We start from the raw sequence: 8,407 nt of genomic DNA on the forward strand, positions 1-8,407 counted from the left end.
TGTGTGTGTGTGTGTGTGTGTGTGTGTGTGTGTGTGTGTTATTGTTGGCCTTCCTCACCAGATTCTTTTTTCTTCCTTTTTTTTCCTGAATAGTTTTAGGAGAAACACACAGTTTTGATAATTGTCTATAATGCATTAATATATCATGTTTAGAATAATACTAGCAGTTTTATAAGTCTGATGGTTTTCAAAGATGTTCAACTTTTCTCAGACTGGTACCAACAGTTTTGCCTCTGATAAAACACACAGGAGCCAAGTCAAAGACTGACTCTAGGATTTCCTCATTCAGTTTCTGTTCATCATTACCCTGCTGTCTATTAAAGTACCCAAGCTGAAAACACAAATACAAATATTAGTGACAGACTTAAATAAATGTGCAAAGTAAGCATTTCAGTATTTTTTGTCTTTGTTGTAGTGACAAGAAAATAGTCAGAAATAGTTAGAAAACAAATGTTTGCATGCACGCTATGAAAATACACATTAACTTTTGTCACTTTGTCTGACATTATCAGAGACTCAATTACCCAAATTATTTTTCTTTGCTAAATGTCAGAATACTGAGAGAAATAATTTATTTTAATACTCTATTCAAAGTCAAAATGGCTTACATTAAAATCACGCTCAACGCAACTACAGCTAAACATTCATAGTTGCACTTTTAGAGGGTTGCGTTCAGGATGCGCTAGTCAAGAAAGTAGAGTAGCTTTTATACCCAACCTAACATGTCTCCTCTATTAAGCCTTTAAAAGCATTTTTACCAGCGTTGCATTGAGAAGTAGCTCCTACAATGAGCTCAGCAGATGATTAGCTCCAACATGTGTTTGCTAATTGCTGCTGGCCAGTCTGAAGGAGCTGAGTGAGGAGTTCTGGAGGAGGGCTGCTCAGTGAGGTGGAAGCTCAGAAGCTTGGAACTGGAGAACCAAGGAGGACCTGCACATCGAAGGCGGAGCTAGGTCCAACCTGTCGTTTTGTGCAGCTGCAGTAGCCATGGAGATTAAAAGGATTTCTCAAACATGCATGAAAGAATCAAAGCAACACTCCAAATATGATTTTGATGAGGGATTAACATAATAAAACATGATGTAAATCTCAAAAAGTTTATTTTACATAATACTACCCCTGCACACAGTGGAAAAATTAACATATTAAATGACAACTAACAATTTAAAAGAGAAGTAACCTGTTCTGTAAACGTGACTAAAAACTACACACTATATGTCTGGGAGATGAAAGTTGAAATAATCTCTAATTTCAACTTTATTTAGTAAAATTCAGAGAATTGTCTGATAAATTTTAGTCTTTTTTTTCTAACACATTTCTGTAATACCAGAATATATTCTAGCTTAATAATGTAAATTTACCTTTGATCAGGGAAAGTTGTAATGGATTTTTTTTTATTTTTCCAAATTTACAACTTTTCTAAATCAGAGATCATCTCAGTACTTCCTTGTAAACATCTGAACTTATTAAATGTTGGTGCAGGAACAAACCGACTGCCAGTCTTGGTTGTGGAGTTGTTGCCGTTTGCTCTTGACATATTTTGTGCTGAACTTTTTGCTTTAGAGGTGTCAGAGAACAGCCTGGTGCGCGGCGCTGGGAGAGACCCAGAAAGACTTCCCAGGAGTTCTGCACGAGTTCCTATGAAGTCTGAAATGCCAAGGCTGGATGGAACTTTGTTCTTCCCTGTTCTTCCATGCCGAGTGAGAGAGAACAAATTTCTCTGTTCTTGCAGAGTGTGTGTAGACCTTTATCCTCTCTGCTTGTATCACATTAAGTCCTGATAATAATCAGAGCTGCTGAGAAGCAGTGGTGCACGCTGCCCAAGATGGACATCCTCTGGAAAAGCATCTCTGGATGTCTGTGTTTTTGCCCTCGGCACACGTATTGCTCTAATAAATATGCTGAGGAAAATAAAAAAGCAACATTGCCAGCAAATTAATACTGCAGAGTGCATAAACAGCAAAGCTCTGTCATCAGAGTGCTGAGTATCCATTTCCCCACGGTGCTCTGTGGCTGAATTAAACACGCGGACTCGTCTGCTGGGTTGACTGATGTCTGTCACGCCTGCAGAAGCAGCCAGACGGAGCAGAGATTCACCTGGTTGTGGTTAAACATCAAAAACTACTCACCACAAACAAAAAGTGGTTTTCCCAAATCCGTTTGACAGACAAAATCTTTCCCAAATAAAATGTTCACACAGAACAAAAGACGGATCTCTGACCTACATGTGTAACTGGAAACTGCTGAGGGATGCGTTAATTAGTCCAGGGCCGTCATTATGACCGCGGCTCTCACAGAGCTCCCTCTGTAATTAATACTCTGAACAAAGATCATAAAATCTACCTGAATCAAATGGGAAAGTTGCTAATTGGCCGACTTCTTCCATTTCACCGTCCGTTATAAGAATCACATTATGTTCCTTTTTCGTGTGGAGGTAATTGAATTTCTAATGGAACATTTAGTTTTTCAAATGACCTTTTTCAATTAAAGCCCTTTAATTGAAACTATATCTTTTTCAATCACTGAATGTTATTTAATTAAATTTGATCAACGATATATAGGACACTCTGGTTGAACTCTGGTTTTCAAAAATGTTTTTGACTTTTAACTCTCTTTTGATATTTTTGCTGTTTAAAGTTTAAAGAGAAGGTTTTATGATTTTTACAGATATCTCAGGATATTCTTTATAATAGAATGAGTGATTTTTATACTTCATTAAAATCAAGAAGTATTTTAGAGAATACTTCTAGATTCTTTCTGCTACCAGGAAGATACTACTATCAGTTTTTGTGTGGTGAGCAGCGCCACACAAAGGGTGACTGGTAGCACTAAGACCCTCCTCCTGGCTCTGATTGGTTGTTTCTAGTTAGCACTCAGAGAAGGCAGAAGATCTCAGTTCTTTCACTAATTATCTGTCTCATACTACACTGTCACAACATAGTGACAGTTTGAACAAATATGTTAAACATATATTTTTTATAAAAGTTACACTCTGTAACTTTAAGTGGAATTTCTCAGTCCCTATGGTTTTATTCTGGTATTGTTTGTAGCTACATTTGACTTTTTTGTGGACAAGATCTGGACATGTGGTTCTACTTTTTCCAAATCTTTTTCAGAACTATTTATTGACCCAGACATGAAAACATGGGGCTCATATGATGTCATGTGATATGTACCCTCCTCCCCTTGTGCCTGTTCTCCATCTCACTGGAGAACAGGGCTGTCAGTATGTGTAACATTGAGTAAAGACACACAGTTTGTATGTCAGTAGATCAGTTTCACACTTTGCACTTTAGAAGCTTTGTCAGCAGAGCTGGAATGTACAAATACTGCAAAATAACTAACTAGTTTAGTTAGTTATTGGTTTGGCGTATCCGTTGGTTACAGCAGGTCCAACTATGAGACGAACGGCTCAATGCTGCCGTTAAGCTGGAAGGGGACCTGTGTTTGTCTTTTTGCCCTGCAGCATGGCGGCATCTGGGGGACCCTGAATTGCCATAACAACCAAAAGACACATTTAAACAGTTCTATATGTCAATTTTAATATGTGAGCGTGAAAAAGCTTTTCCCAATCTTACCATCACAAGCAGAAACGTGTGAGCTTTCTTAAACTCTGCTGATTCGCACTTCAGTATTCACAGATTTTTCCACCGAATGTGGCTCCAAATTATATGCTAAAAATTCACCAATTTGAAGATTTTTTTTCTAAAATATTCAAATAAAATGCATCTCGGGAAGCTGAAATACCGAGGTGCAATGCTACTTGACACTATTGGGCAGGGTTTGCAACGCAGTTCACTCATTGTTCTTGGCTGATTGACTGCACACCCAATAACAGAGATAAGGAAGTCTGTAGATTTGAGCTTCTGTGGCAGTATCATTGTACATGTAAATGAAGGAATATTGGTGTTTGAACTATTAAAATAGACATGTTTTTTGAGGCGCTCTCTATTATTCTTCGATTTTAGTTGTTTGCATGTGGTAAGATAAGGTCATTTTACTTATACAGCACATTTTCAACAACAAGGCAGTTCAAAGTGTTTCATGTGAGTTAGAGGAAATAGAAATAAAATAACAAAAGAAAAGAAAAGCAAGAGAAAAATGTAACAAGCTTACTAAAAGAATAGAACTACATATTGGTTCCTCGTGTTTAGTAAGACTACCTTTCTAAACTAGTGGGGGTTCCTCTGGACTCCTGATCTGATAAAACTAGATGTTTGTTCTCCATGTTTAGTGATAACAGTGAGGAATAAAGCTAAGTGTTGGTTCTCCATGTCTGATTCTATGAAGTAGATGGTCCTAAATGTTGATCTGAGGTAATGAGTAGATGAGTTTCTCTGGATTCTAAGTTTGTTCTAATTCCTTTTCTGGGTTGATTGAAGTATATAAACTAAATGTTCCTGTTCTGACCTAAGATCAGGTCTGCAACTGCTGTGAACCCACTGTGTTGAGTTATGATTATATCTTTGTACACAAATAACAATAAAGATTCCTTGATACCCGACTTAAAATATAAATTTTGGGAGAAATCTGAATTGAAAAGAAGAGAGAAGCGCGTCGTAGGACAAAGTGAACACCTTGCCCTGTGCTGTTTTTGCCCTATAACTGTGTGCGTGTGTGTGTTTCTGTCACCTTTCGGCATTGCTCTGTCAACTCTTTTTTTCTTGTGCAGCAGCTGCTGTTGCTGTTCAAACTTGTTTTTCTCCCCCGGCCCCCCTCTTTCCCAGCCCAGCCCCCTCAACATCACCTTTTCTCTCCAAATCAAATCCAACATCTGGAGGAGGAAGAGCTGCTTGGATCGCCTTTTGTTCTTCACATCAGAACAAATCTCAGACACAGGCCCCGTTGCGATGATTACAACCAAATATCAGAATTTTAGAAACATGAGCTCCTGACAGTTTTACGGCGTCAGGACGACCTCAGACTTAAACCCGAACACAGCCCAGTGTTGCTCCTGACCTCCTGTACGTCCCGGTGATCTTATTAAAATATTTATCTCCCTCCTCTGACATGCAGAGAAAAAAAAAAGAAAGATCCGACTGCAGAGAATCTTCTGATTGTAGAGTAAATCTGATGGTAGCCCACATTCTCCATCTGTGAGGGGAGCGATAATAGGCTCCACGCTGGTTTATGTCAACTCCGGGCCAAAACTCAGCTACAGGCGGTGCAGATCTGTGACAGAATCTGACCAAAAGGGACTAATAAGTAGGAGAGAGAAGCAAACATCGGGGCCGACTGTTTGTTCTCGGCATGTATCAGCCCTCAGAACGCTGGATGTTCCTACATGCAATGTGACAAGACCTCCTCTATTCTTAACCTCTGCTGCTGTGGTTGCTGTGGGGAAAGGGAGGGGGGCAGGGGGCTGATGGGGGTGTGGGCTCCTGGCTGTGGAACGTCTGACACAGCCTCAGACTCTCAGCTCCACGCCGCCATCTGCTGCCCCCCCTACCGCTGCCACCACCACCACCACCTCACTCCAAAGCCAGCACTCACCCGGATGCTGCCATCACCGCTGACAACACAACAAGCTAATTAGGAGACTTACTGCGCTAATTACACATACTGCAGAAGTGTTGCCGGAGATTTCTGTTCGGGGGACCTCAGCTCCACACACCGTTTCCCCTCCATTAAAGGCAAATGTAGCATGTAAAACCAAGTGAGATTCTGCTTTACACCCCTCCCCTCTGTCATCCCCAACACCCCCCACTTGACGATGATGCGTGGCGACACCCGGCAGACAGCTGGGATGGCTGAGGGCCACCTGACTTTCCGAGAGGCCGAAACAAAGAGATGAGATCCCCGGGCCCCGCAACCAAAGGGAGGAAGTGAGCCGAGGGGACGCTAGACTGAAGATAACACCCACAATCTAGAACATCGTGCTCTACTTTCTCCTAACAATTAAGAAGCGAGCAGGAGGAGGGCTGCACGGGGCAGGACAAGCCCAGAGAGAATGCCAGTCCAACACAAAACAGCTGCTTCCTTTGATGCAAAAGTCAGCCTGACTGGAGCTCTTTGAAAGTTACTCAAAGGCCCAAAGGAGAAGAAAAAAACATGCCAGCAGATAAACTGACAAGCAACTGAGACGGTGGCAGTGTTGTTTTAGGAGCCTACTTGTCTAGATTAAAGTAAATGCAGTCAAATACAGTCATAGTCAAAGGACAGGGCGCCATGTTTCTTTTCAGCAGAATGTAAAATCAAGGTTTTGGAGTTTTTCATCATGTTCTGCTCTTATTCTCTCATTTCTTTGATTCTTTCAAGCATGTTTGAAGAGACCTTCAATCTCCATGGCAACCATTGAGCTGTGCAAAACGCCTGGGTGGATCTAGCACCGTTCTTGAGGATGAAGCTCCTCCTTTGACCTGCAGTTTCCAAGTCTGTCACTGCTCCCGACAGACAGCTGGGATGGCTGAGGGCCACCTGACTCACAGAGGAGCCCTCCTTTCAGCTCCTCCACTCAGCTCCTTTAAACTAGCCAGTAGCAATTAGCAAACACCTGGAAGAACTGTTCGTCTGCTGAGCTTATTGTACGAGCTTGTCAGTGAAACACTGATAAAAACTTTGTTAATTAAAAGGTTAATAGAGGAGCCATGTTGTGATGACTTCCTGAAGGTGGAGTTTCAGAAAAAGCAGGAGTTGTTTAAAGAGACAGAAGCCCAATTTTAATTTACAAAGTCAATTTTCTTTCAAGTCATTTTTGACATTTACAGCATTTTTATAACAAGTGAAGGTGACATAGTTGATAGTGCTATAAAATTGTACTATAGGAAAAATACAATGATAAAAATTACAAAATTGAACACTGAGCTAATTTTTACTGTAATTTAATTGTAAATATGACCACATCTGACCAGTTATAATGGTTTACACTCTTCCTACAAGAAATACTTTAATCAAAACATTATGCACTTGTAGAATTGTTTATTATTTTTAATGAAAAAAGAATTAGCCAACGTGTTATTTTGAGTTGACGATTTTGGCTCATTTGACATATAGAGACTCAAAACTACTGTTTACTAATAACGTTTCTATAACGGCAAAAAGCAAAATAAAGTCTCAGGAGAGAATCAACTTTTGGCTCAACACCAACTTGATAATTAGCAGATCTTACAAATCATCGAACAAACTGTTGAGCTTATCAGTATTTAATCTCATGCTCAGTCCAGGCCCTCAGTAATTTCCAGGAATGTGCAGGAATCTTTGTGCAAATCCGGTTCAACGGCCCAGGAATGAATCTGAGCTTTCTCTCTGCTAATTTGCTGCTAGCATCAAGTAACTTTTTATAAAGCATAGTTATTTACAGTTTGAGCAAATTATACGATTGAAAATGATTCACTAAGTGAAACATACATGGATTCAATTCTCACAGATGGATGTATTTCAGGACTTTAATTATGATGATTTTCTGCTTACAGCTGATGAAAATGCGACATTTAAGATTAGATAATAATAATAATAATAATAATAATAATAATAATAATAATAATAATTATTATTATTATTATTATTAATAAAACATATAATACATATTAAACATTGACATGTGGGTTTAATTAAATGTTTAAAACCTGCTCAAAAATAATTTTCAAAAGATACTTATTCTAATTTATTTAACATGACAGTATGTGTTCACAATGTCATCAACATAATATTTCAAAAGAAAAGTTTTAATGTTTTCAGTGTACATTTTAAAGAACTCCAAACTATAGAAGAAAATGTATATATTTTGGATAACAAAGCTTCAAAATGAACCTGCACCTGTTTGTCACAGAGAAATTTGCCTAACATGTTGCCCCTTACACCCCTTTGCTCCCCCTCACCCCCTCCAGCAGAATAATGAGCTCAGTCAGGGGAATCCAGAGAACATCTCCTTTTGGTGTAGATTTGTTCAATTAATTTATGTATTTTTTAACTCAAACCAAAGCTAAGTGAAGAGCTATCTAAACTCTGCACTGCCAGCACTGTTGCCTGTACCGTTCCACCTTATTACTGGCAAAAACAAAAACCTGTGGAGGCACCAAAAGGGTGTTTAAATAATAATGAAGCTCTTCCTAGCATGGGAATAATAGAGGCATCTCCTATTCCCTTTCTCTCCTTTATTGTGCTCGTTTGTTTAATTAAAAGAGGATGTTTTAGGGAAATTGGTTTTAGTCAACGGCCTCCGGCAGGCGGGCCGCTGCCTGCTGGAGAAGGTTAGAAAACAATTTATCAAGCTTTGAACATTGTTACAGAGGACGATCAATCCATCGCTCTGAAAATAGTTAACTGTTGTCAGCCTAAGCTAACAGAGTGGCCAAGTAGAGCATTTGTTAGAGAAGCAGCCATGGTTCCTCTGGAGGAGCAGCAGACATCCACAGCTCAGGTGGGGCAACGTTTGATAGGACAACCTCTAGTCATACACTCAACAGAT

This window comes from Poecilia formosa, unplaced genomic scaffold, assembly GCF_000485575.1.
Source record: "Poecilia formosa unplaced genomic scaffold, Poecilia_formosa-5.1.2 Scaffold65, whole genome shotgun sequence".
In the NCBI taxonomy this organism is placed as follows: domain Eukaryota; kingdom Metazoa; phylum Chordata; class Actinopteri; order Cyprinodontiformes; family Poeciliidae; genus Poecilia; species Poecilia formosa.